Here is a 10,486-nt window from a genome sequence, read left to right on the forward strand (position 1 = left end):
GAGGGCAGTTAGGGGTAACCAGGCCGGCAGAGGAGGGAAGTTGGGGGCAAACAGGCTGGCAGCAAAGTGGTTAGGGGGTGATCAGGCTGGCAGGCAGAAGCGGTTAGGGGCAATCAGGAAGGCAGGCAGGCAAGCAGTTGGGAGCCAGCAGTCCTGGATTGTGAGAGGGATGGGGCCTAAACGGGCAGTCGGACATCCCTTGAGGGGTCCCAGATTGGAGAGGGTACAGGCTGGGCTGAGGGACAACCCCCCTCCGTGCACGAATTTCGTGCACCAGGCCTCTAGTTATGTATAAACTAGAGGCCCGGTGCATGAAAATTCATGCACTGGAGAGGGGGTCGCTCAGCCCAGCCTGCCCCCTCTCACAGTCCGGGCGCCCTCAGGGGCAGGAGATGACCCGGCAATCAGGGGAAGGCGACACCCCATCACACCTCTACTACTGCCACTACTGGCAGCGCAAGCCTCGGCTGGCCTGGTTACCTACGCCTCGGGCCGGTCCTGGGCGGCTGAGGGGACTGGGGGACTCTGGAGGCAGGCGTGCGTAGCCTGGCCATGCCACGCACCTGCTGCCTCAGCAGGGCTGAGGGCCTGGGCACCGCCATCTTTGAGGGTGTGGCAGCAATTAGCATATTCCTTCCTTATTGGCTGTGGGCCCTGCCATCTTTGTGACAGTGTGAGGGTCAATTAACATATTATCTCTTTATTAGATAGGATTGAAAGGATTTACCAACCCTCTGAAGGGCATCTACTGCCCCCAAGAAAATTTCCTGCTGCTTCTCACAAGTGTATTCACAGCAGGTAAACAGACTATCATATTTTCAATTTCCAATTCTGAACACAGTGCCTAGGCCAGTGGTTCTCAACCTTTCTAATGCCACGACCCTTTAATACAGTTCCTCATGTTGTGGTGACCCCCAACCATAAAATTATTTTCGTTGCTACTTCATAACTGTAATTTTGTTACTGTTAATGAATCGTAATGTAAATATCTGTGTTTTCCGATGGTCTTACGCGACCCTGTTAGCGGTTCTCAACCTGTGGGAGCCACAGGTTGAGAACCATTGCTGTAGAGCCTAAGACCATCAGAAAACACAGGTATTTACATTACGATTCATTAACAGTAACAAAATTACAGTTATGAAGTAGCAACGAAAATAATTTTATGGTTGGGGGTCACCACAACATGAGGAACTGTATTAAAGGGTTGCGGCATTAGAAAGGTTGAGAACCACCGGCCTAGGCCATAGTGGGCATTGAATGAATACCTTTTGTATGAATGGCGGATGGCAGGATCCAAGAAAAGATAACAGGGCACGTTTTTGCATTCCTTTAGAATCTATCAGGGTAGCTACTCAAATGTTAACTAGCTTTTCAAGTGTAGGCTACATTTAAAAACAGTCATTACAGGATATCTAGATATTAGCATACACCCCAAAGCCTGAAATTAACAGGATTCACACTCTATATTCTTCATGAAAAACTTTTAGGGAGTAACTATGTATATCTGCCATAAGCTAGTTCACAGACACTATAATATTGTACAAATGGAAACAAGATTTTATGTGATTTCAGAGGGAAAAAGACTATTGACTGCATAAATTTAAAATATTTAAATACTACAGGAAATATAAAATGCTACGAGAGGAGTTCTAGTTGGAAGAGATTAGAGGTTTAGAACAACTGGTTATCACTGAACGTGCCTTAGCACGTCAGTCTTCTACTCAATTCTAATTAAAGGCTCTTCCCCCATGGTATTAAAAATCAAATTTTACAATGGAGAACAAGAGCTTTAAGATAACTGGGCTAAAATATTTATCTCAGAAAGTGAGAATTACATTTTTGCTTCTGACTTCTCAGTGTATGTGGTAAAGTCATTCTAAATTTTTAGTGTCTGATTCAAAGTACTGGTCTATAAAATAGAAGAAAAATTTTCCCAAAGGGAAAAAGTATGTTCAACAGTACAACCACAGATAGGCAATATTTAATTCACTCAGTAGGTATGCTTCAAGGACAAGAAATGGCTTATTCCAAAAGGTAAGAAAGGATACATACTACAGAGTATAGGAATTTAACAATGGAAAGGTAATGTGAACCACTATGTTAAGAAGGCTCTGGAATGCCAGGCTAAGAAGTATAGACTTTATCCTACTGGCCTGTATGCTAAACTAGGGCAAAACTCACAAAATTGGAGGTATAGAAGAAAGAGAAATTGAGACAGACATACAATTACAGTTTCAAAAAAGCAGAGCTTGGATCTGATGCTTTGAATTGGCTTAAGCATTTAAAATTCCAATTATTTAAATGGTCAAAGGGAGCTTTGAGGGTTTTTTTGAACATATTTTTTAATAATAAAAACAAAACCATATGTTTCAAATATGATCCTATGTGAATATATTAAAGAAACACAGAACTAAACAATAACACTGGGACTTATAAATCCCAATCTCCTGGTTTTTCGACCAGTAAGTAGTCTTTCCTTTACTACACACTTGAAAGCAGTATTTTACGACTGGATTAGGTAAGAAACAGAGGCAAGAGAAAAATAACAGCTATTTCTGTAACCACTCCCCAAATCCCCACGTTACAAAATAACACTATTTTTGAAGAAATTCCAGTGATATGATATCTGGATTTTATTAATTCAATCTAAAATAAAAAATTAAGCCCTAGCTGGTTTGGCTCAGTGGATAAAGCATCGGCCTGTGGACTGAAGGGCCCCGGGTTCGATTCCAGTCAAGGGCACATGCCCAGGTTGGTTGTGCACTCGATCCTCAGTTGGGGATGTGCAGGAGGCAGCTGATCAATGATTCTCTCTCATCATTGATGTTTCTATCTCTCCCTCCCTCTCACTTCCTCTCTGAAACCAATAAAAATGTATTTAAAAAAATTTAAAGTGGACATCTTATTAAATTTAGTACTCTAAGATAACGTCCCCACAGTTGGGGATATACAAGTAGTCATTTGAAGTGGTTCCCTGAATCCTTACGCACACCAACAAGTGGACAGAAAAAAATATGTATTGAACTATTTTCTGTATTTATGTAGAAGATATTACAATTAATAAAATAATATGTATTTAAAAGTTTTATTGAATTCAGTCTAGCACTTTATCTTGTATTTTCTTTTACAGTGGATATTGAAAATACAACCACAGTTGTGTACTAGTAAGCACACCTGTACGCACAGAAGGTGGAAAAGCAGTTCTCACACTGATCTAAGAGACAAGTCCTCTGGATCATTTGAGGAATCCATCTGCAGAATAAATGTCTTACAGCATTAAGCTAGCTACAATTTCTGCTCATGCAATGGCCATTAATATTAATGCCTATTAAATACCAAACACTATATTAAGCAATGGGGACACAGAGATAATTAAGTACCAATCTCTAGCCTCAGAGGCTTTCAGTTTGGGGAAGTAAAAAAATGTAAATTTTTATAAATCTAATTAACTGAGTGCTACAGAAACGTGGTAGTGTTTAACATGAAAAAAAATTAATCTATATAAATGTTAATGTCTTATTTTCAGTTTCAACCTTTCAAAAACCTTTTCTAAATTAAATGTCAAATATTGAAGGAAAAATACCAACAATATTCTAAAAGCAAACGCAATAAAAAATTCTTTAGAATTAACACTTGAGGTAAATTTTTAGTGGCTGTTTCAATGAGCAATGTCTGGAAAGTTACTTTAAAAAGTTCCCTTCCCTTGTGAAGTTAATTAAATCTATATTATAAAAACCCAGTGGCCCTAACGCCATAACGACCAAAGACTGGCGTGGGTGGGCGGGGCAGCACGATTTCGCGCGCTGGGCTTCTAGTATAAGTACATTTGACTGGACATCCATTAAAGGATGGATAAGAAAATCTTAACTAAACCAGTAGCACTGGAAAAGCATGAAGATTAGCTCAAATGCAAACACTGGAAAATATTTCCTATCACTCTGGTTTTGAAAGATACATGAGACATATAGCACCATATATGTAAACTTACTGAGGTATTTTACAAACCTATGAGCCCACCACAATATTACCACTTCACACTCACTACGTGGCTATAATAAAAAAGACAGACAGAAACAGCACTAGTGAAGATGTAGAGAATTTGGTGGGAATGTAAAATGTGCAGCAGTTTTAGATAACAGTTTGAAAGTTCCTCAAAATGTTAAACATTAGAGTTACCATATTAACCAGTAAGTCTACTCCTAAGTATATACCCAAGATAACTAAAAACATTTATCCTAACAAACACTTGTACACAAATGTTCACCACAGTATTATTCATAAAATACTTGACCTAATGATCTTTATGGGATGTTTATTTTGTACAGTGGAGACATTAGAAGATATAGAATACAAAATACTCCAAAGAGTGTGAACAACTCATATGTCCTTCAATAGGTAAGTGGATAAACAAAATGTGGAATGTCCATATAACATTATTTATATATAAATCTATATATATAAAAAAGGCTAATATGCTAAGTGTCTGACCAGTCAGTATGATGCACACTGACCACCAGGGGGCAGACGCTCAATGCAGGAGCTGCCATGACATGCACTGGCCTTCACAGAGAAGTGGCACTGCAGACTTAGCGCCCACAAAGCGACACTCGGCTTTCCCCAAGTGGGACACAGGTCCCGCCACCACCCTGCAGTGAAAGCCCACCAAATCGCAGCGGATGCTGCTGAGACCCCATGGTGCAAAATGCGGCCCACAGCTCAGCCCAACCTGGAAACAGTGGCTGTGGGCGCCAGGTAATGACTTCACATAGCAATGCCCAGCTTCCTCTCCCCAGGAACAGGCCATCCTATATAATAAAAGCCTAATATGCAAATTGTCCCCTCAACCAGGAGTTCAACCAGAGGGCAGGGCCAGCCAGCCAACAGCCTGCGGCCCCTCCCCCCCAGCCAGCCCCACCCTGCCAGGGTGGCAGGCGGCCGGGGGAAGGGAGGCCTCGGCTGGGAACCAGCAGCCGCTAGGGACCCTACCCATGCACAAATTTTGTGCACTGGGCCTCTAGTTCAACCATAAAAAGGAATGAAGTAGTTTTGATCCCTACAACAACACAGGGGAACGTTGAAAACATTGTATGTTAAGTAAAGAAGTCAAGTCACAAAACAACACATTCTGTATGATTCCATTTATATATGTCCAGAAGAAGCAATCTATGGAGGTAGAAAATACATTAGTGGTTGCCCAGGATTGGGGACAGGAAGGAGGGAGGAAGGGAGGAATGACTGCTAATGGGTATAGGGTTTCTTTGGGGGGTGGGAGGGGATAAAAATTGATTATGGTGATGGTTGCACAATTGTGGGAATATACTAAAAACTATGAAATTGTACAGCTTTCAATAAATGCATTTTATGTTAGGTGAATTACATCTCAACAGAGTTGCTATTGATTTTTAAAACACCTACAAGCCACAATATTGAAGTTTAATAATAAAAATTGTTATACTTATCAAATCTGTGCAGCATTATAAGATCTTGCCAGGCTTTCAGTCTTTCCTTCTTTTCTAACATTTCAAATCCAAATTTTAAATTAAAAACAAAAAAAATTCAGGTCTTAATTAATCAAGACAAGTTATCTGTCTTTAAAAATTGTATTTGAACAGTAATCATTTTTCAAAAAAAGCATATACATGTAGATAATATATGAAAAAATATTCTCTATCCTATTTTTTTAAAGTGTAGGGAGTGCTCTGCTCCTTCAACCTCTAACTTCTGCCATCTACTTTCAGAATGTTAAAGTAAATAAAGGAATTTATACCCACTTCACTTGTTTTCTCCACAGCCCACTATAATGTGGCTTCTTCCAATACCCCAACCCCAAACTGCTTTTTCTAGCCACCAAATCACTCCTACTTGGCAAATAAAATGGGTACTTTCTAAATCTCACCTTACCAGTCCTCCCAGAATTATTTGACTTTGGTAACTACTCCTTTCGTGAAACTCTCTCAGGCTTTCTGACATCCTTTGGGTTCGCCCCCCTCTTTTTTGACCATACCTTCTCAGAAGAATCACTGGTACTTCCTTTTGGGGCTGCTCTTTAAATGCTGATGCTCTTCAACCTAAAGTTGGTCATTCTATATACTTGTCTGGATAAGCTCACTCACTCCCATGTTTTCAACTATCTCTTACATGCTTATACGATGACTCCCAAATCTTTAACTCCATCCTGTCAGCTCTCTTGAGCTCTACACATCTATTAGGTGTGTCATAGGCACCTCAGTTTTTGTTTGTTTGTTTTTTTTAGCCCTGCCAAAGCAAGGCCTCAAAAAATTGAGTATAAACTCAGTATTGTTCCTCTCACGGAAATCTTTAGTAAAAGGTAAAAGATTTATGCGATCTGAAGAGAAACCAGAGTATGGCACCTCAGTTTTAACATATCTAATTTCCTTCCATCATGTCCTGCTTGATCCCCTCTACTTATAACTCCCCCTTTACTCTTTATACTACCAAATATCTTCTAATTTGAGTGATAGTACACCAAGCTACAAACCTGGTAGTCATACTACAATACTCCTTGCTCCTTTACTACCAACATCTAGTCCATCATTGAGACTTCTTTCTTAATCCTTATCAGATCCTCTATAAACTCTCTATTCCATTATTTTTTTTTAAATCCTCACATGAGGATACACTTTTCACTGATTCTAGAGAAAGGAAAGGAGGGGGAGAAAGAAACATCGACATGAGAAACATTGATTGGTTGCCTTCTATATGCACCACCCACCAGGGATTGAACCCTCAACCTGAGTATGTGCCCCAATAGAGTATCGAACCTGTGATCCTTCGGTGCATAGGACGATGCTCTGAGCCACACTGGTCAGGGATCCACTAGTTTTAGTTAGGTTTACTTCAGACTCTCACCTCACTTCTTACAGTTTAACTTCCAAAATGCTACTCTTCACTTGCTAATTCATCCTTCATACTGTCATTAGAATCAACTTTCTACAACACTGACTGCTTACCTTTCTTAAAAAAGGCAGGGGCTCTCCAGAGACCTATAGTAGGGTCTCAGCTTTCCTACCAGAACCTATCTGAATGATGTAATTGAAGGCTCATAGTAAAGCAGGCTGGAAAAGGAGAGGGGGTAGGGTGGTCGTGGCAGTTGGAGGTGGGGAAATACTGCTGGACTGTTGGCAGCTAGCATGTCTATTTTTTTACACACCTACCCACTTTCCATGTGAATCTAAGAATTGTAGTGTAAAACTGTTAAAAATTACTATTACTTATATATAAAACAGAATATATCATAGATGCAACCATCTGACCCCCTACCTAATTTTCTCAGCATTACCTTTAGCCTATACCATGTATTACCTCCCTGGTTCTCAAAGTATGGTTCAGGGATGCCCAACCCAAGATCACTGGAGAGAGCCTATGACATCAAAACTCTTTTCCTAATAATACTGTTATGTTTCCTCATTTATAAATATGAGAATGCACAGACGTTAGTATAGTAATTTTTTATCACTTTCATTTTCTTAGGTGTGTACAGTGGAGTTTTCCAGAGGGCAATTGACACATGATACTGTGTGAGATTTGACATTGCAACATTATGAATGTAGTAGGTATGAGAATCCTACTCTCTTCTATTAAGCCAGATATTAAATTTGCAAAAATACAAAAACAATTCTTCTTCAAACTAATTTGTTTTGAATTAAAATATAGTATACAAGTTAATATTGAATGGGTTTAATATCACTATTTTAAAGTAAATTATTTTTTAAATACTTGTTGTAATTTCTAATGTAGTAAACAGATAAGAACTCTTTAGGGTCCTCAATAATTTTAAGATTGTAAAGGACTCTTGAGACCAAAAGGTATGAGAACTGCTGCACTACTTATAGCAGATTATCTATCCCTCCCTTTTGCATGGTGTTTTGCCCCCCCACCACTAGCCTAGTCCCAGCCAGGTCCTTAGGGACCTCAGATGCATCCTGGAGAAACTGGATAAAAAGAACAGAGGTTTTAAAGTCAGGCAAGATACTTCTCAGACTGTTTCCTCATCTGTAAAATACATGTTATATCTATCTCATAAATTGTTAATATGTTCAATAAGACTGTAAAATAGCCCTACCCGGTTTGGCTCAGTGGATAGTGTCGGCCTGGGAATGAAGGGTCCTGGGTTCGATTCTGGTCAAGGGCACATGCTCAGGATGTGGGCTTAATCCCCAGAGGGGCGTGCAGGAGGCAACCAATCGATATTTCTGTCATCATTGATAGTTCTATCTCTCTCTCTCCCTTTCCCTTCTGCTCTGAAATCAATAAAAAATATTATATATATATATATATATATCTGACAGTGTTTAGTATATAGAAGGAAGGAAAATGTTAATTTCTGCCTGGCCAGTGTGGCTCAGTGGTTGAGCATGAACCAGGGATCACAGTTTGATTCCTGGTCAAGGCACATGCCAGGGTTGTGGGCTCAATTCCCAGTGGGGTGCATGCAGGAGGAAGCCAATCAATGATTCTCTCTCATTATTGATGTTTCTATCTCTCCTTCTCCCTTCCTCTCTTAAATCAATAAAAAAATATTTTAAAAAAGAAAAATGCTTGCTTCCTTTCTACTTAAAACAATTTATAAAATCACTAACATTCTGTAGTAAAATAAAAACAATACAATAATTATTTAATCATAACAAAGCAAGCAAACTGGTTTTGAGCAGTTCTGTCAGAATTACTATTTGCAAAAGCATTTTTATAGCCTACATCCCTTGAAATTCATGTCTAATGCACATTAAACTTTACCCTGATCAGAACAAATCTATTTGAGATTAGACATGAAAAAGCTTTAAAAAGCCAAAGAAAATGACTGAAAACAAAAGCCCAAATACTTCTTTCCTTCTATCTCTAGTTATCTGTAACTATGAGGACATATAGACCTTAGCACAATAATTTGTTATATGAAATATGAGTCTCATACTTCAGCTCTGTAAAGGAGGTACATTATTCTTCTTTTAAAGATGAGAGAACTCAGTCATTTCATTTTCTGTTAAGTGGCCTGCCCAAAGTCAGGTAGCTAACCAATGGCGGAGATGGGAGTAAAAGACAGGTCTAACAACTCATAGACTAGTTAATGACAGATGGAAAAATTTCTTCCCTCACTAATCATTAGGAAATTCAAATTAAAACACAAGAAATTCAAATTAAAACAAGATACCATTTTCAACCATCAAATTATCAAAGATCAAGATAATTATATGAACACTTGTACATTACTAACAGTTGTATAAATGATACTTCTTCAAAAAATTACTTATAAATGTGTATTAAATGTTTACTTCCAGTACTAGAAGATATCTTATGCAATAATCCAAAATAAAGTTTTATGCATAAATAGTCAGTACAGAAGTATGATATATAAGAGCAGAAAATAAATGGCCTAAACATTCAACCACAAGGAAATGGTTAACATTAGTCGCCAGGTGAAATATTATGAAGCAGCTTAAAAGGATTTTTTCAAATGATCAAAATGTTAAGTTGAAAAAAACAACCAAGAATATAAAATGATTCTCTCTCTATGGCAGAAGGTACAGTTTCCCTCCAATCTTCCAGGCCAGGAGAAAAGGAGCACCAACTAACAGCCTTAATTATAGCTATTGCTTATCAAGTCAGGGAATTAAAAGCAAGCACTACAAAATAATGGCCTTAGTCATCAAATCTCAAATGTAAAATCACCTTGCTATTCCTAGGTATTATGGAAGAAAAAGGAAACTCATTCAGTCCTTGAGAAATGAAATTTTCAATAGAAATCCCTGACTCATCCCTAAAGCATGAACCCTAGAGCTACTTCCCCAGTACAGTTCAGAGACTGGGCACCTGTCCTGATGGTGCGCATCACCAAACAATGCTCCTTCCTGACAGGATATGCCTAGGGATAACAAGATGACTAGCATGCAAAGAAGTGGCCAAAGACCTCACCTCTTATCCTTCCATAACCAAAATAAGCCTGCAAAAGACTAGTTTTAAGTGTTTTAAATATTCTAAGCAAATATATTCTTCTATTTTGCTATAGTAAAACGGGGACTCCATCCAAGTACTGACACTATTCAAAGATAGCAACACCATCAAAATTCTCAGTATTAAGGGAAAAATCCTCTTTTCTTTTTTTTTTTTTTTTATATTTTATTGATTTTTTACAGAGAGGAAGGGAGAAGGACAGAGTTAGAAACATCAATGAGAGAGAAACATCGATCAGCTGCCTCCTGCACACCCCCCACTGGGGATGTGCCCGCAACCAAGGTACACGCCCTTGACCGGAATCGAACCTGGGACCCTTCAGTCCACAGGCCGATGCTCTATCCACTGAGCCAAACCGGTTTTGGCAAAATCCTCTTTTCTTTACCCTTCTCTGATCAAAAAGTAAAATTTTAAAAATACATAAGCTAAATGTTAAGAGAAAATGCTTAAAATAAGCACAGGTGATTTAAATCTATTTTCCCATCGTCCAAAGATACTAACAAAACCTTACTCCTGTCCT

General features: G+C 38.8%; 1 protein-coding gene and 1 non-coding gene across 6 annotated transcripts in view; both read right to left on the bottom strand.

Annotated features, from left to right (window-relative positions):
* The window catches only part of PTPN12 (protein tyrosine phosphatase non-receptor type 12), a 100,183-nt gene that overhangs the window by 87,982 nt on the left and 1,715 nt on the right, over nt 1–10,486 (bottom strand). Inside the window, exon 1 of one of the 5 annotated variants that reach the window (XM_054726684.1) lies at nt 6,005–6,020. The exons of the other annotated variants lie outside the window; for them this stretch is intronic. The gene's annotated coding sequence lies outside the window, so the exon portion shown is untranslated. Of the gene's footprint in view, nt 1–6,004; nt 6,021–10,486 lie in introns of those variants that run through there. 5 annotated transcript variants of the gene reach the window in all.
* Nucleotides 6,252–6,366, bottom strand: LOC114235007 (U5 spliceosomal RNA). Its single transcript, XR_003621189.2, has one exon. It is a non-coding gene; the product is annotated as a U5 spliceosomal RNA (small nuclear RNA).

This window comes from Eptesicus fuscus, chromosome 14 (genome assembly GCF_027574615.1).
Source record: "Eptesicus fuscus isolate TK198812 chromosome 14, DD_ASM_mEF_20220401, whole genome shotgun sequence".
NCBI lineage: Eukaryota > Metazoa > Chordata > Mammalia > Chiroptera > Vespertilionidae > Eptesicus > Eptesicus fuscus.